General features: G+C 37.8%; 1 long non-coding RNA gene across 1 annotated transcript in view; it reads left to right on the top strand.

Moving 5' to 3' along the window:
* Positions 1-15,184, top strand: part of LOC108448046 — a 53,273-nt gene extending 38,089 nt beyond the window's left edge. Inside the window, exon 3 of the long non-coding RNA XR_001863832.1 lies at positions 14,635-15,184. This is a non-coding gene — a long non-coding RNA (uncharacterized LOC108448046). The remainder of the gene's footprint in view (positions 1-14,634) is intronic.
* Positions 15,185-16,262: the final 1,078 nt, after the last annotated feature.

Here is a 16,262-nt window from a genome sequence, read left to right as displayed (position 1 = left end):
AAGTAAGATCTCTGATTCTGAGCTACTCTCTTTGGTGCCCCTCAGTCTGAGATGGATTGAAACCACCAAGAATGCCTTTACTGTCCCAACGTTTGATGACAGAAATAAGCTTGGAAAGGAAAGACTAGATTTGGTGCTGAAGAATTCAAAATATATCCTATGTACAGTTTATTGTATAGTGCTTATTTTAAGGATGCTTTTGAACTCAATTCTGTTAACATAAAGTCTACAGAGTTAAGTCCATGCATAAAGTGTAACAGAAAAAAAAATCAAGGTTCTTAATATCTATCTTGCTCTGCAATTTTCAGATATTTTTGTAATATTGCCTGACCAGAGGACATCTGAGGAAATTAAATGATTATTCTCTCTGTTTTCCGTACTATAATTTATTTTCCCACTGTTAATTCATTGAGGAAAAAAAAATATGGCTTTTTATAGTGTCTTTTGGAAGAAATCAGAAAATGGTTTTTAAATATCATACAAAACTGAATTGTGTATCAGCCATTGTTAATTCCTAAAATAGACTGCAGCAGCTTCATGAAATGATTTAAAAACACTACTAACCAATTTAAATTTAGCAATCATAGCCATAATTCTTTGGAAGCTAAGTGAACATCTAATTAGGTATTTTATAATTACCTTATTTGGAACCTGGCCAGGACACCATGGCTGATATTACACCTCTTATGAAAAACTCCAAGACATCTGTTTTTGTCACAAGTGAAAAAGACTGCTTCTTCCTAAGATTAAAATTTCTGTTTGTCTATGTTTTTAAAGCCTGTTCAAACTGCTGCTTAACCATAAACCTGCTGCTTTGAACAAACATCAAAGGACACTTCCTTTCTCCCAGGACATATGTCCTGAAATGTTCTATCATAGGCCAGTGTCCAGGCAGCCCTTGTGAAATCCCTTTCAATTTGGAGGAAGGCTGGAAAACAGTACATAATGGGGAAAAATACAGCATGTGTCGTTATCTTTGAAACAATGACTTCAAAACCATCCTCCTTCAGTATTTTTCACTCTACCTAGTATGCACGTGTCCAAGTTCAAACTCAAGAGAGATTGAAGAGGCCTTTTTAAAAAAATTAAAGGCACTGTATATGACGGAAACCTGTTTCCACTCTTCTCCAGGACAGAATTCTGCCTTTTTTGCTTCATAGTCTTATGTTTGTTTTGCCAGTTCTGGAAACTCTGGTTGCAAAATGGAGCCCACTCTTGGCAGTACAACTGGATTAGCCACAAGGAAGAGTGCATAAAAGTCTTGGCTATATCACCAGCCCATGCAACTGGGAAGAGGGAAGATCTTCTTTCAACACAAAACACTGCTTTCTTTTTCTGAGGGAATATTTGCCAGCCTCATCAGTCTGGCAAAAAGTCATACCCTGCACAGAATCTCACATCCCCATAACAAAGAGATGGTTAATTCCAGCTTCTGTCTGGAGCCATAGTGTCATCATTGTTTTCAGGGGTGCCCTAGCTGGCACAGGGATCTCTGTGGATGATGCTTTGGCTGAGTTGGCTGCTCTAACCTTTATTTTCCTGGAAGAAGCCTCAAGCCCTGATGAAAATGGAAAGAAAAGAAGGAAAAAGGAGACCCTGGACCTGTTTTTTTGTCTTTTATGTAATGGCCATACTAAGCTTGATGGAACAGAATGAACTGACTTCCTGATTCATGAAGCAGAATTACCCATGGGTAACGCTCTGCTTGTCCTACCACAGACTGTGTGATGCACAGCCCATACCATTTTAACCACTGCTGTTTCAAAGCTGTGCCAGGGTTTTAGAGAGATCTACTCACCTTCTCTGACAAAGCTGAAGTATTAGGTATATTCTTAGAAATGGATTAATGTATGCTTTTAATAATCTGCTTTTTGTTTTTGTTCAGTGGCTTTTCTCACAAGTAGAATAGAGTTGACCTTATTCTGTGCAGATGAAATATTGAAACCTACACTGTAAAAAAGCACAGAGGGTTTCACTGGAAACTGCAGAATTACCATTTGTAGTGTATGACAGCAGCAGAGATTTTGTCCAGTGCTACTTATTTTACCAGGGAAACAATGCAGGGAAAGGTCAAAATGCTTCTTGGCACTTTCACAAAAATGTCCTGTGAATTTCTCTTTTTTGAATTTTCCACCTCTTGCATTCTGTGCGTTCTTCTGGATAGTTAGGTCTGAAAGCCGATGGTCTTTGTCACCCTTACTATTTAGTATTCGGTCCTCTCACTAACGCTTTCATGCTCGGGCTATTAGATCAACTGGAGCTGGTTCTAAGAATTCTCTGTCCACCCTACAATGAACAGTTTGTTTCCATTCAAACTAGTAGAAATAAGTATCTGAGGACATGGGAAGATTTTTCACTGGACAAAGCTTTAATTAACTATTGCATACATATAGACAGGCTTTAGGAGAAAAATACACTTAGCCAAGAGGAGATGTATTTAAAAAGAAAAGTAACAGACTTTGGCTACATGATACTGCCTATCTGTAATACAAAGTTAAAGAGAGCTACATTTGAGTCGCGTTTGCTAAGAATTTTAGGTATCTCTTCTACTATTGACAGGCTTCTGTTCTCTTACTGATGGGAAACTGTCTGCCAGCTTTTTCTACTATTTTATTGTTGAAAACACACCAGGAACTTCTCTGATGAAATAAACTAAAATGAAAAATATGGTATTTCTGTAGGTTTCTTTTCCTGTAAAAAAGAGTGTTTAGCCACCTCTATGCTAGTCAACAAACCAGTTAGGCTCTGATCGATTTCAAAGTCAATTGGCTTGACACATTTCAAATCACCATAGATAGTCACTCCCCAATCCCCAAAACAGGGTGATTGAATTCCAACTGCCTGTTGGGAATGTCCTGGCCTGTGTTACCTCCTGCTTCTCTACAAAGAGTGACCTGAGAGTTTTGCAGTTGACTCTGATCAAAACTGTGGTCAGGCATTATACTAGTGATTTAAAAGCTCCTGTAGTAGTGGTTGGCCTGTGTCCTGGCGATGCTTGGTTAGCTAGTAGAGATGCAGCCCAGGGTTTTTGTTTCCTCAGTCATGTACTGTCAAATGTATCCTCAGACACAGAGCCAGAACTACTGTGACTTTCAGCAAAGACTGAAAGCAAGCAGACAAATTTTCTTTTTGTGGCCACTGTCTTGTAGAGTTTGTTTAATTGTAGATGCCCTGGCTGATAAGAAGCATGAGCATACATGTCATACACAGTCTGCCTGAACAACCCTCTATTTTCATGGTAAATATAACTAAAGACCATCCTACTCTCTTAAAAAATGTTCAAAACTTTTTCAAAGGATATGAAAATTTAGGTCATTTTTATGACTGCTCTAAGCATCCATATTGAATACTTTTTAAGGAAATAGAAAGAGATTCACTCCTGCAAGAAAGTGTTAATATTTGCAATTATTTTCATTTAAAAAAACAAACCAAAACTGAAGCAATGCTTCTGTGAAAACACTCCTCTACTTCCATTTTGGACTATGATTGTTGTTTTGATAGTGAGATGTGCCTTTTGATTGTCCATAAAAGAAATTTACACAAAAAAGCCCCATGTGTGAAAAGAAGTATTTTTGTAATGGGAGTCTTGTGAAATTCAGCTGCAAGTGTTAGTCGGTCAAAATACTTTCCAGAAGGGTTGGCTGCCTCAGTGGGCTGAGGTGTAGCAACAAGTGTGGGTCATAGGTGCTTCCCCCAACCCATTTGCAATCTGTCACCTTCTCCCAGGTGATAGGGAGAGGCAGTCTCCAGCTTCTGGGCCTAGACTGTACTTCAGAAGGGGTGTGCCAGCTGCTGATGCTCCTCAGCTGCCCAACTCCACATAGACGTGGCCACCATAAAACTAGAAAAATTCCTGCCTCTGTTATGGATCTTGCCTTGTTTTATTAGGGACTTTTAAAATGCAGACACATCTCTTTATATTAACTTCTTTGGTCACAGGAGTGTTAAACTCAGGTACATAAAATCTTTTTCTGCTCAGGCTGACATACCAAATCCACTTGATTTTCATAAAAGTCCACTATGGCTAAGTGTTGAAAGGTCTTTCTTTCGTTTGAACCCATTAATACCTAATACTAAAGTAAAATATCTCAGATAGCAGCAGAATTTGACAACAGTAATCACTTTCTCATTGTTTTCTTCTTATCTCTCACTACCATAAGACATTGATTTTTGCCCATGATGTAACCTTATTGACTGGTGATGAGATGATGAGAATGTGTGCCAAGTGAACTTTGTAACTAATCATGCCTTTTCTTTAGAAACATTCTTCTGGGGAAAAAAAAAAAATTGGTTTTGCTCACCATAGTCTGAATTTGCTTCACATTATCATTTCCAAAAGTTTGCTTTTCTTCATTAAAAAAAGCGTGAAGAATTTCCTCTAATTAGTTTCTAACAGCAAACAACATCTTGACCTCATTTGTCAGAAAATGCAGAGCTGAACTGTATCATTTAACAAGGGAACACCACAAATTTATGATTAATGTATGGCACTTTCCATGACCCTATTTGACTCCCTTTGTGAATATTTAATGTATTTAGCATTGTATTTTCAATCTCAGATGACAAAAATTCAAGAGCTCATAGCATGCGGTGCTTTATCTTATCAAATGAGCAATAATAAATTAAAAGCAGAGCTTTGAGGTATTTTTATAATAATTACAAAACATAAAACACAATCAAGGGCTGCATAAAAGACGTTTTCCATTCCTTTCTGCTCTTCTTAAATGTAAACAGAAATACCCTGAGGCAAAGGGAAGGTGGGGATGCAGAGAGACATGCATGTAAAAAAGCTGACAGGCTATCCAGACTGGGAAGCTAAGGCATAGAACACATCAAAATCCCACCAGCTGGCAGACTGAGATGGCCTATTACACCAGCAGCAATAGAAAGGTTGGCTTGACTGGGCTCAGTGTAATTTATGTTCTCAAATCTATTACTAATTTTTCTGCAGATAGAGGATGGGAGCAGCCTCTCCAGAACACAAATCCTGCTGGTGGAAAAACATGGTTACCGTAAGATCTGAATATAAACCCTTCTGTCTTCCGCAGAATCCACCATTCTGCAGAAGGGTGATATCACTTCATAGTCTTCACCTTTGTGCTCCCCGTCCTTCTTGGAACAATGCTGTGCACTCCAGTCAGACAAAACTCCCATTGAAAGCCTGGGAATTTTGTTTGAGTCTAACATTAAGAAACAGCTCTTGTTTTGTCTCAAGAACAAAAGGACAAGGAGGATTCCCACTGGTTTTTATTTAACTTGGGGCCACATTATAATGTTCAGAACTATCCATGTCCTTCTCTATGAAGCAGGAGGACTATGCAGTCTGTGTATATTTTTTGGGGTTCACTCCTCCCTCACTGTGAGCCAGTGTTTTCCAAATGGCATACACACCTTTATAATAAAATAAATAATAATAAGGCTGGTGTAGATTTTGTATGAGCAAAGAGGGGTCCATGTTGTAACTTCAGATTTGCTTTGGAATATTCTTATCTGCTCCCTTCATTTGCTTGGGTGGGTCACACCTTCACACAGTATGATTTTCTTCCATCTTAATTCATCATGGTTCAAATATGTGAGTTCACAATATTCAAACCCAGGTGTGGCTGAAGATTATACTGTGTCAGTGTAATTTGCTGCTAATCAGTAATTTGTGGCTGCATCAGTATAATTTGTCACTTTGTATTCATATAAATTGACCCAAAATTAGCAGTTAATGATATGTAGTAAGTACAGTGCTTTGTTTGTTTTGTTGTCTGGTTTTGGTGAATACCATGGCAGAAGCAAACACAATATTAGGAAGAGGATTTGTGGTTTTGTAGGTGTCAATGATGAAATTCTCAACAATAAGAAAAATTCTTTTCCTTAAATATAAATTTAATAAGAATATCTGTTTGTGACAGTAATGTTACTTGTCTACAGATGTGTCTACTTTTTTTTTTTATTATTATTTTTATCATTCCCATCCGATACTACTCATTTTCAGGATATGTATTACTCATTTTCAGGCTATCTTCCCAAAATGCAGGTTTATTTAAATTAAGTAGAATAGAAACACATGGATCAGAAACAAACCAATCAGCTAATGTAAGTCAAATGGTTTGAGAAGGCCACATAATAGCCATAGATTAAATTAATGGTCATTTTAACAATGTGGTGTGCTCCTGGCATAACATGTCCTTAATCACAGAGAAGAAAAACTAGCTGCATGCTGACATGGAGAAATGTGAAAGTGCTATTGCAGACTCATTTTCAGCAGCAGTTTGTTACATTTCCACACTTGATTTTGCATGACTCGTGTTCTGTATTCTGAGGTGTGAAATGTGGATTACAGATGCACTGAGAGACTGAATGATCCGTGAGCAAGCCCTGTGCAACTGGATCCTCACGGCCTTCAGCTGGATTCAGGGGACAGAGCCTCTGGAGGGTAGTGTGGAACACTGGGATCAGGTTACATGACAACTTTTACTATAAAGTATATTTTTGGGGGGGTCATGATGGTCCTATAGACTCTAGTTCTGGACAGATATAATACAATCCTTGTTAGAAAATGTGTGACACAAACATTTTATTTTTTTTAAAGACACAGACACAGTGAGCTTTCAAGGTGATATTGGCAGCTATGTTTTTTGAGCCAGCTGTTGAAAAGTGATGCCTTTTACTCTATCTGCACTTATCATGCAGAGCCATTCACAAAAGTTTTTCTTAGCCGTTCACAGTGACTTACAGCTGTTTATAGGTAGCAATACTGCTGCCTCAGAGTTTGTATTGTAATGTAGTTTGTGTAATATGCTGAATTGCACAATGTAAATTTACAGTAAAGAACTATTGCCATGTAGACTCAACATTTAACTGATATCAACATAACAGAAATGAGTTGGCCCAAAGAATTCCTATTTTTCAAGACTCCTTAGATTGAGTTTAAATGGTTATAAGTCATTTTTGTGTTATGCTGCAGGAGGAATAACTCCACAGACACTTTCCTCTGAAATAATCTTTTTTCATCTTAGGACAATGCTAGCTGACAATTTTTATGATAGACGTGAAGAGAAAAATACCAGATCAATCTTCAGTTTAGGCCAAGGCTTCCTGGGTGATGAATAGACTCTGCAATTATAGTTATACTGGAATGGTTACCCGTGAAGCCCCAGAGTGACAACAGTGTACTGCTGAAGACACGTTGCTCCAGAGTATTACATGACTAACACTTGACACAATATTTATTCACTTGTCCTTCACCATTCCTAAAATTTTTCAGGGAATATCTTGGCATTCAAGCATCTTGCAAGATTTTTAAGAGCTTTCTCACTGAAAGTGATTATTACCTGTTCATGTCTTTTTTTCCAGCTCTCTGAAGGTAATTACATGGGCTACACAAAAGTTCTTTGAGTATTTAAAGAGCTTCATGTTGCCTTTCTGCTCCTGGGATCCCATTAGCTCTCACAGGAGTGTTCTTATTCTGGATGCAGCTTCCATTGACAATAATTGTTGAGCTCAATGGCATGGTGTTACTCCACAATATCATTTAATATGACATGGTCTTCATAAACACTAGTACTAAAGCAACTGAGAATTTCTTGAGGCTAATAGAGTTTTGGATTATTGCTTTGAAGTAGTGCCAGAGGCACTAATAAAAAAGTTTCTCATGCTATTTCTCTGTCTATGTAATGTGGCCTTGGTCCTACTCCTGATTACAATTTTTCTGTACACAAATACCAGCAAGACAGTACAGCATTATTAACCCTCCTTGTCAGATTTTTTTTCCCCTTAGAGAAGCTGCTGAGAGTCTCAAGGGTCTCAGCTTTTTGTGTCTGAGGGCTGTTGTGTAAGGGTACAGTGAGTTTGGGGTTTTTACCTGTCTTACCTCCAAATAGCCTCTCTTAACCAGCAACCATTTGGGCTGGTACAATCACAGGACACAGTTGTCTGGCATTAGTTATAAAACCACCTATAAAGCTGATTTTCTGGTTTTCTTTTACTGTTTTATACTCTTCCTCATCTTCTTCATCTTCTTAACATAATTGAATTTCAATACTAACATATCTGTCTTATTTCAAATTATCAAGGCTTCTCTAAATACTGATGTAAAACCACAGTAGCATAGTACAGAAGTACTAACCACAGAAAGCTGGTTCTGGAATGGAGAAGAAGGTGTAGGAGTGCAAAATAGATAGCAAAATGCACACAGACTGATCTTCCTGAAAAGCAGCCCAGATATTCACAGCCCTTGGCTTTTTAGCATGCTGTGAGACTTGACTCAACTTTGGATTTTGTGTTCTGTGATAGCGTTATCATGAAACTGCACTGTTTGATACCAGTAGGACACCAAAAAAAGGTTTTGGAAGAACGCAAAATGAGGACTTGCTTCAACAGACATGTCTCACCATACAAATAGCCTCAAGAGAATAACAGCATCAGCTGTGCTGGGATTCCTTAGTGGGTTCCACTAGCATGACCATGATGGATTATAGCATTGGTATTGTAACACTGTGTATAATAACTTCTTAGCACAGGATTTAGGATACCTGCCATGAGTAAAATAACTTGATTGTTCTGAAGTTTAAGGACAACATGAAAGCAAAACTTTCTTATCAGAGTTGCGGTGTTTGTTAATATGTTAATCACTGCAGGATTTTCAAATTGAAGATGTGTTAAGATAGTTAACAGCCACTTCCATTTCACTAGAGCATTTTAATAGGGAGCAGTGAGCTAAAGAGATGCCCTAAGGATTGTCATGTGTCACTACTGGGTATCTGGAAGAAAATAATGAAGTCTGAACACAGACAGATATTTTTGTGAAGAATGTTAGATTTTGTCAACCCATATTTTCAGACAAATTTTGTTTGAATGTAATTGTGTGAGTTCTTACCCTTTCTTAATTGTACTTTCGGTTGCGGATAAAAGTGAGGTCAGAATCTCCAGGCCAAATGACATTTTTGTTTAATTTAATTTGCATAGAATTCATTAATCATTACTGTTCATGTTTTTGCTGAGGAGCTTCAGTGCGATTTTGGATTTAGAACTGAACTGGAAGTCAAGTGAGTTTCATTTGCGGATTTAATGAGAGTATGCTCAAGCCTCTTTAAAAATCCCTGTTCTGGTACAATGTCACATACATAATGTAACATCTTAACATGATGCAATACCAGCTGCATGTTGTCATCTTTTGGATCAAATGTAATGTAAACACTATTATGTAAATGTGATAGAAACACTGAATGCTAGCAATAAGGAAAATACCTCAGGGCACTTTTTTAATCAGAGCAGAATCATCCTGTTTTAACTCTAGTAGTTAAACACATGTTGCACTTTTTCAGGTTTTTTCCCTCAAAAGGTAAAATTGATGGTGGAACTAGACCCCACTGGTAGAGCTATATTTGCATTGAAAGCACATGTCTCTGCTTCTGCAGCTGCAGGGCATCACAGCATGCTGCTTATTGGCACACACTCCCACAGTCCTGTAAGACCACATTCAGGTGGTGCCTTCAGGACATTCCCACAGCCCAGTTCCACTCCATCTTCTGGGCTGGCATTTATACTCCTTTCTCCTTTATTTCACAGACAGTTGAACATACATAAAAGTAGTTACAGCAAAAGATCTGCTCTCATGTTGTCTTCCTTTTGGGCAGTGGCCCATTCCTGTTTCTTGGGGAATGTATGTGGGTATTTTAGCCATCTTTTTCCCCAAATGAATTTCAGTAGATTCTCACATTTATTCCTAAACAGGATGGCAGGTTTACCCACTGTTGTCAACATTTATTAAGTCAAAACATAGCAGTATTAAGCTTGCTTTCTTAAGGGACTGATCTAACAGTTCTTAGATGAGTAACTCTTCCAAAATATCTGTCTGACTCATGAGTTTCTTCCCACATAAACTCTCTTCTAGTTTCATTCGGCTTAGTGGCATTTTTCACTTCCTGTCCCAAACTATCAGACACTGTTTCTGTGAACTGTAAACAGTGGCAGGGTTTCCACCTAAGAAACTTCTGCAATGGGTGATATGTACAGACAGTTTAGGCAAAATGTGCTGGGAGGCTTTGCAGTGTCAGACGAAGAATCCAGGTAGGGGGTCAAGTTAACTTCAAAATCCTGCAAAGTCTTTTTTACAGGAAACATTAAAACAGGCTTGTCACCCATCACAGACAGATGGTCATCCTGATTAAGAAGCATATTTCCCTGTTATTTTTACAATACAGTCAAGGCAGATATTTCAACCCCTTCCGCATTTGACGAGGCTTTGCAGTGTCAGACGAAGAATCCAGGTAGGGGGTCAAGTTAACTTCAAAATCCTGCAAAGCCTTTTTTACAGGAAACATTAAAACAGGCTTGTCACCCATCACAGACAGATGGTCATCCTGATTAAGAAGCATATTTCCCTGTTATTTTTACAATACAGTCAAGGCAGATATTTCATCCCCTTCTGCATTTGATTGCAGCCACTCTTTCTCTCCCTTTGTGCTCTGTTGCCTAGAGAGAGCTCCTCTCCCCGCTCTGCTGTCACACACTACTAGTCTGTGACAAAGCTCAGTCTCAATCTCCCACAAAGCTGAAAAAGTCACAAAAGAGCCCTTTTTTCTTCCTTTTGGGTTTTGCCTTTTTCCTCACCCTGGCTGCAACAGGGGCTGCACACAGCATGGAGATAGCTTGCAGCAGATGAGAGAGGGAGGCATGTCAGAGGCAGGAGCTGGCAGCAAAGCCCCTGCTCATGATGCACAGGTGGAAGGTCTCACACCAGAGATACTGCTGCTGTCTCTGCCTTTGCCATTTGTCACTTTTGCCTGCATTGCTGCCAGGTCATTTCCTCCTTCACACTTTGAGAATGGTTCTTTCACTAAACTGTCATGTAAGCAAGGCTCAAGTATTTTGGGACAATTCATTCAAATGGAAGTAGCATTCTTGTTCTATTTTTAGAAATATATAAATTAACTGAAATTATGTTTACAGGAATAATTAACAGAATATTACAGAATTTTATGCAGCTATTTGTAGTGGGCTGATAGTTCAAAGGTATGCTGATGTCACCATTAGAGATTAAAGGTGGCTAATGATAATTAATTGTTACTAATGACATAACCTGAATATCACAGAACAGTCTGATAGAGTAGAAAATCCACCTGAGAATCTGATGCTGGGGTTGTAGCTCACACTGATCTTCAAGTTCCTCAGAGAGTATTGCTTAGTGACTGATAGTTTCACTAAGCATACTTAGATTGCTTAACGTACATCTGTTGGTACAGAATTTCACTGCAGTGGGGACACAGTCTAGACAAAGTCGGTTCTATAACCCTAAGAATCAGAGGCTTCCAAGCATCCTCATCTCCTTTCATTTCTCCTATGAAATATCCACTGAGGTTCTTCAATGACAGGGAGGTGGGATTAAATATTAAAGGTTGAATCCAATTGTGAATGAGAATGCCTCAAAGTCTAAGCATCTTTATAACTTTTTTTCTGCAAGTGGATTTGCTGCACTTGCTCAGAACTGCCTCTCTCCCAGGGTGCCTGATTTGTGACACCAGTCTTCTCTTTGCATCTTACCACAGTCTCCTGCTGAGTTTTGCCTTGGAGCTTTTACTGGCAAACATTCACAGAAACCATCCTCAAAAAGGGCAGAGATGATCACGAGCTTCAAATGATGTTTTCACATATGTACTCCTTTTCTTAATTCAGTAGTATTTCTTAATTCAGTAGTACAATAAGGAAGTGGGAAACAGGTAAACTTCCTTCTCTGTTTGATGGTCAGAATAGTATTGACACAAATTCAAATTACAGGATACCTTCTTCAGTTTGGTACTGCTGTTTTTCTCTGCCTTCCATAATCTTCCTGCCAGTCATCTTGAGACTTCTAGGCTAGGAGACCTCAGTGCATTTAAAGGGCTCAGTGTTGAAAATATTCAAGCTGATTTCACCTTCCTGCATAGGCATTTCCTTGTAATCAGAAAGATAGAAATGCTTTATTGCTTCACTCAATGAAGAAGAGAGAAGGCAGAAGGAGAAAAAGACTATTTTTATTCCAAATGATGTATTTGGCTGTGGAAAACTGGAATCTTATTCCCATTGATTTATTTGGCTGGGGAAAGCTGGAGTCTCGAGTTCTATTCCACACACCAACAACCTTCTGCAATGATTGTTTCATTCAAACATCAAGGGCAGCTGGAGACAGACATAAAGTCCATCTGTCTTTATCAAGGATTGATTTTTATTTTACTAGTTTGATTATTACCAATCTAGTTTCCTTATAAGATAGCACTATGATCTAAATAAGATATTTATCTATATGATCCATGTTTAGGAGTTCGATATGCGCAGGAGCTTCATATGTGATTAGTTGTCTTGGTTTTTGTATGCATTCACTTCTGTACTGCAGTTGTGTATGGGAAAATATGATCTGGATACACTGCAGTCTTTACCTAACCAAACAATATGGTTTTTTGGTTAAGTTCCATTATCACTCTATTTCACATAGCAGACAATGAAGCTTCGCTAAGCTTTTTTTTCCTTCATAGTTTTACAGAGTGAGCTGAAGTCAGTCCTGGAGTAGCTCCATTAAATCTAATTACATTTTTCTAGTGGTAGATGTCCCTGCCTGCAGGACAGGAGCTAGGTGAACTTTAAGGCCCCTTCCAAACCAAATCATTATATGATTAAATTAACTCTAGCATTGGTTTGGCCCAGTGCATTTCTATTCCAAAGTGATAAATTGACCATGAAAAGCATAGTCTTTTACTTTGCATGTGGTTAATTTCACAAGAATGACAACTATCATTTCTGAGGCTAAACATCCTTGGAAGTATCTCTGTGAATCATGCTGAGAATGAAAAATATCATATATACATAGCATCAAAGGCACCAACATAAAGCTATAGTTTAAAAAGTCAGCATTCCTGTGGTATTGAAAGGAATTAATCTGAGGAAATGACAGAAATTATTCCTCTGAGAGGAGCAACACTGAGAAAATGCATGCATGTTAAAAATGTGTAAATGCTTTACTGTTTTCTAAAATTGAATTAGGTTCCAAGTGAATGAAGGGAAAATAAGACTGCTTGGAAAAGAGCAGTCAGTCATACCAATTAATGTAAGATCAAAAAGGGAATGAGACAAACTGTGGCCCTCGTTCACCCAAAAATAAGAGGACAAGTGATCATGTTCAAATAAAGTCATCAAAGAAATTTTCTTCAAAATAACATCCAAGACATTTTCACATGTACCAATCATAGAATCCTATGAATCAAAGAATATCTCAAGTTAGAAGGGTTCAGTATGGATCACTGAGTCCAACTCCTGATCCTCATGGGACTACCTACAACTAAACCACATGACCAAGAGCATTGTCCACACACTCCTTGAACTCAGACAGGCTTACAGCTGTGACTACCTCCCTGGGGAGCCTGTTCCAGTGACTGACTGCCCTGATGCACACCCTGACCAGAGAGATGTGCAAATACATCTTTGACAGGGAATTCTCTTTGCTTTTGTGAGGAGAGTGACATGAATTACCTCACTTCACACTGATCCCTCATGAAGTTTTCTTAGCAGAACAGGAAATTCTGTTTTGAAATCAGGACATACAATGAGATTCCTAATGACTAGATTCAGTTCAGAATTAAAATGCTTTAGTGAGTGCTTCTATGTACTGAATGAGTCATGAATTACATCTCTGTTCTCAACACTATTTCAAATCAAGAAAAAAAGGCAGAGAGCTGTTAAGCCCCTATCTTTCCCATTGAAATAACACAATATAGGCCCTAGAACTTAGATACTGTGATAAACTCATCTTGTAATTACCCTGGTCCAGAGATAGCATTGTTCCACTTTGTAAAATTCTTCAAAATCCAAACAAAAAGTAGCAAATCTAAAAGTAATAAAGTAATACCTGGCTAGTTTATTTTCTGATGCAACACCTGGGTTTCTGTTGTCCAAAATGCACTTATTGAAAGTGGAAAATTAAGAGAAAAGACCGAAATATTCTACAACTTGATGGCCAAGAGTCTTTCCTAAGAGAAAAGTTAATGGATAAGACCCAGATGCCATAAACTGTCTTCTACAGTCTTTCTGACTTGAGGCACTTTTTTTTTTCCTTTTTTTTCCCCTTTTTTCCCTTTTTTTTTTTTTAACTGAAATGTGGTGTATTAGCTTCCTTAGTTGGAAAGGTGAATAAAACATGTATTATAGAAACAAACTTTTTTCTTTATTCTTTCCAAACTGTGTTATTTTCACCTTCAATTTTCTTAAGATCAATGAGTTTAAAATCTCTTCTTTGAAAGTTCCCATTGCTCACAAAATCATTTGATCACAAAATAATTTAGGTCATAATGGACCTCTGGGGGCCATGTAGATTAATATCCCGCATGAAGCAGGACTAACTTCAAAGTTATGTCAGGGAGGTGAGGCCTTATATCATGTCAATATATCTTCTCAAGTTTTTAAAATTTCCAAGAAGAGAATTCTATCTTAATTGCTAGAAAAGACTATTAACTCATGTTTTCTTTATTCGCATATTTTTGGTTGACATGTAATGAAAAGCTGTAGTAAGAAGACAATCTGACTTAAATGTTAGTCATCAAGGACAATTATCTCTCGAAAAGGCTCACTTCTCTAGACAATGAAGGAATGAGATATGTTTTCTATCTTGTATTTCAGGACAGCAAACTCCATCAGCTTCTCTGGGTCATCCTCTGAAGGAGGCTCCCTCTGAGGACCTAAAGAACTTTCTTAGGTTTGGGTTATCCTTTGATTTTCCATATTTGGAGACTGTTCTTCAAAAGAAGCTTGCAAGAAAAATCTTGTTTCGTTATTCTGAGATGTTTCAATTGCATTTATTCTTGTATAGGAGTGCTTGTATGAATTCACCACATGGGTTCATTTTATGCTTACTATGTAAATGAAGACTCGTTTTGATTTTGAGCCAGGCAAGTCGCTGTTTATTTGTGTGTCACCATATATTCCTGTGTGCTTCCAGAATTTACACTGTAATCAGTTCTACTGTTTATTTTGAAGTTCATTCTTCCTTCATTTGTTGTATCGCTAAGAAAAAATAAAAACAAAACTGAACAAATCTTACAGACTCCTGTGATCATTTGCAAGAGATAAGTAAGATAGTGGTTTGTCTCTGCCTCGCAACCAGAGCTGTATTCTGCAGTCTCTGTTCTTGGACAGATTGTAATTTTGATCTCTGTTATTTTTGCAGAAGATCATATGGACTCTGCGAGACATTTGCTTTCTTTACAAGACATGATACCCCACAGCCTGATGCCCTTGAGTTGTGACTGCCTCCACATTTATTGTGTTTGCTGTTGCTATCTCTACAGTTTATTTATCCTTGCATTCAGTCTTTCTGACCTTGCACATCCACTTTGTATCAATATATCTCAGTCCTTTGACTGTTTGCAAGCACTATCATTTCTAGTTCCATTTCACTGAAAACATGCACTCATCATGTTAAAAAAATCAGGTAAATTTCAGTTGGTGGCATTTCCTTTGACACTGCTGCTCTCACAAAACTTTTGCCTCTAATTAAGCTCTTTGTTAACCATTTTGTTAACACTGCTTAGTTCAATTGGTTATATTTGCAATTTAATGGCCAACAGTAACAGCTTCCTGCTTTTTGCTTTTAGCAAAGATGTGTCTTTCATTTTTGATCTTCTGTTTCTCCTCTTTCCTGGTACAGGGCACCCTAGATGTGAACTGTCTCTCAAAATTCGCTGTTATCTTTTCTGGCCAAGTGTATACTTAAATCTTCTTGTAGCGCCTGGTTAGAACAGCTGGGTTATGCTCCACATGATTTCTTCATGGTCTCTTGAATCAGTCAAGAAGACTAAACTGCAGGTATAATTTTTCTAGAGATTCCTATTTGGTGTCTGTCTTTTTAACTCAGAGCCCCACCCTAAAGACACTGAGACTTTCAGCTATGCCCTATGTATGATTTCTCATAGATTTCATTTAAATTCTTTTTAGGTTATCTCACATGTTATTTAAGTTCTTTGTGTTCCCACAATAATTTGCTTTTAAATGTATTAATTTTATTCCATGTTATTTTGTGCATTTGTCTTCTAATCTGTGACCAGTTCTCAAGTCTACATAGAATAATATACTTTTATTGTCTGAAATTTTCTATACCTTGGTCTTTCTCAGAGCATGGCTCCTGACAACAAAATCTAGAATTTCTCTTTACCTTCTCTGAATAGTCTGTGCCATCTGTTTCTAGTTTGTTACTTGATTAATGGATTCGACTTATTAAATAAGGTAAACCACCATATTTTTCCAGCTTA

This window comes from Corvus brachyrhynchos, unplaced genomic scaffold, assembly GCF_000691975.1.
Source record: "Corvus brachyrhynchos isolate BGI_N302 unplaced genomic scaffold, ASM69197v1 scaffold14, whole genome shotgun sequence".
Classification (NCBI taxonomy): Eukaryota; Metazoa; Chordata; class Aves; order Passeriformes; family Corvidae; genus Corvus; species Corvus brachyrhynchos.
Note: the sequence above shows the minus strand (reverse complement) of the source record. Positions and strands in the feature narration are given on the sequence as shown.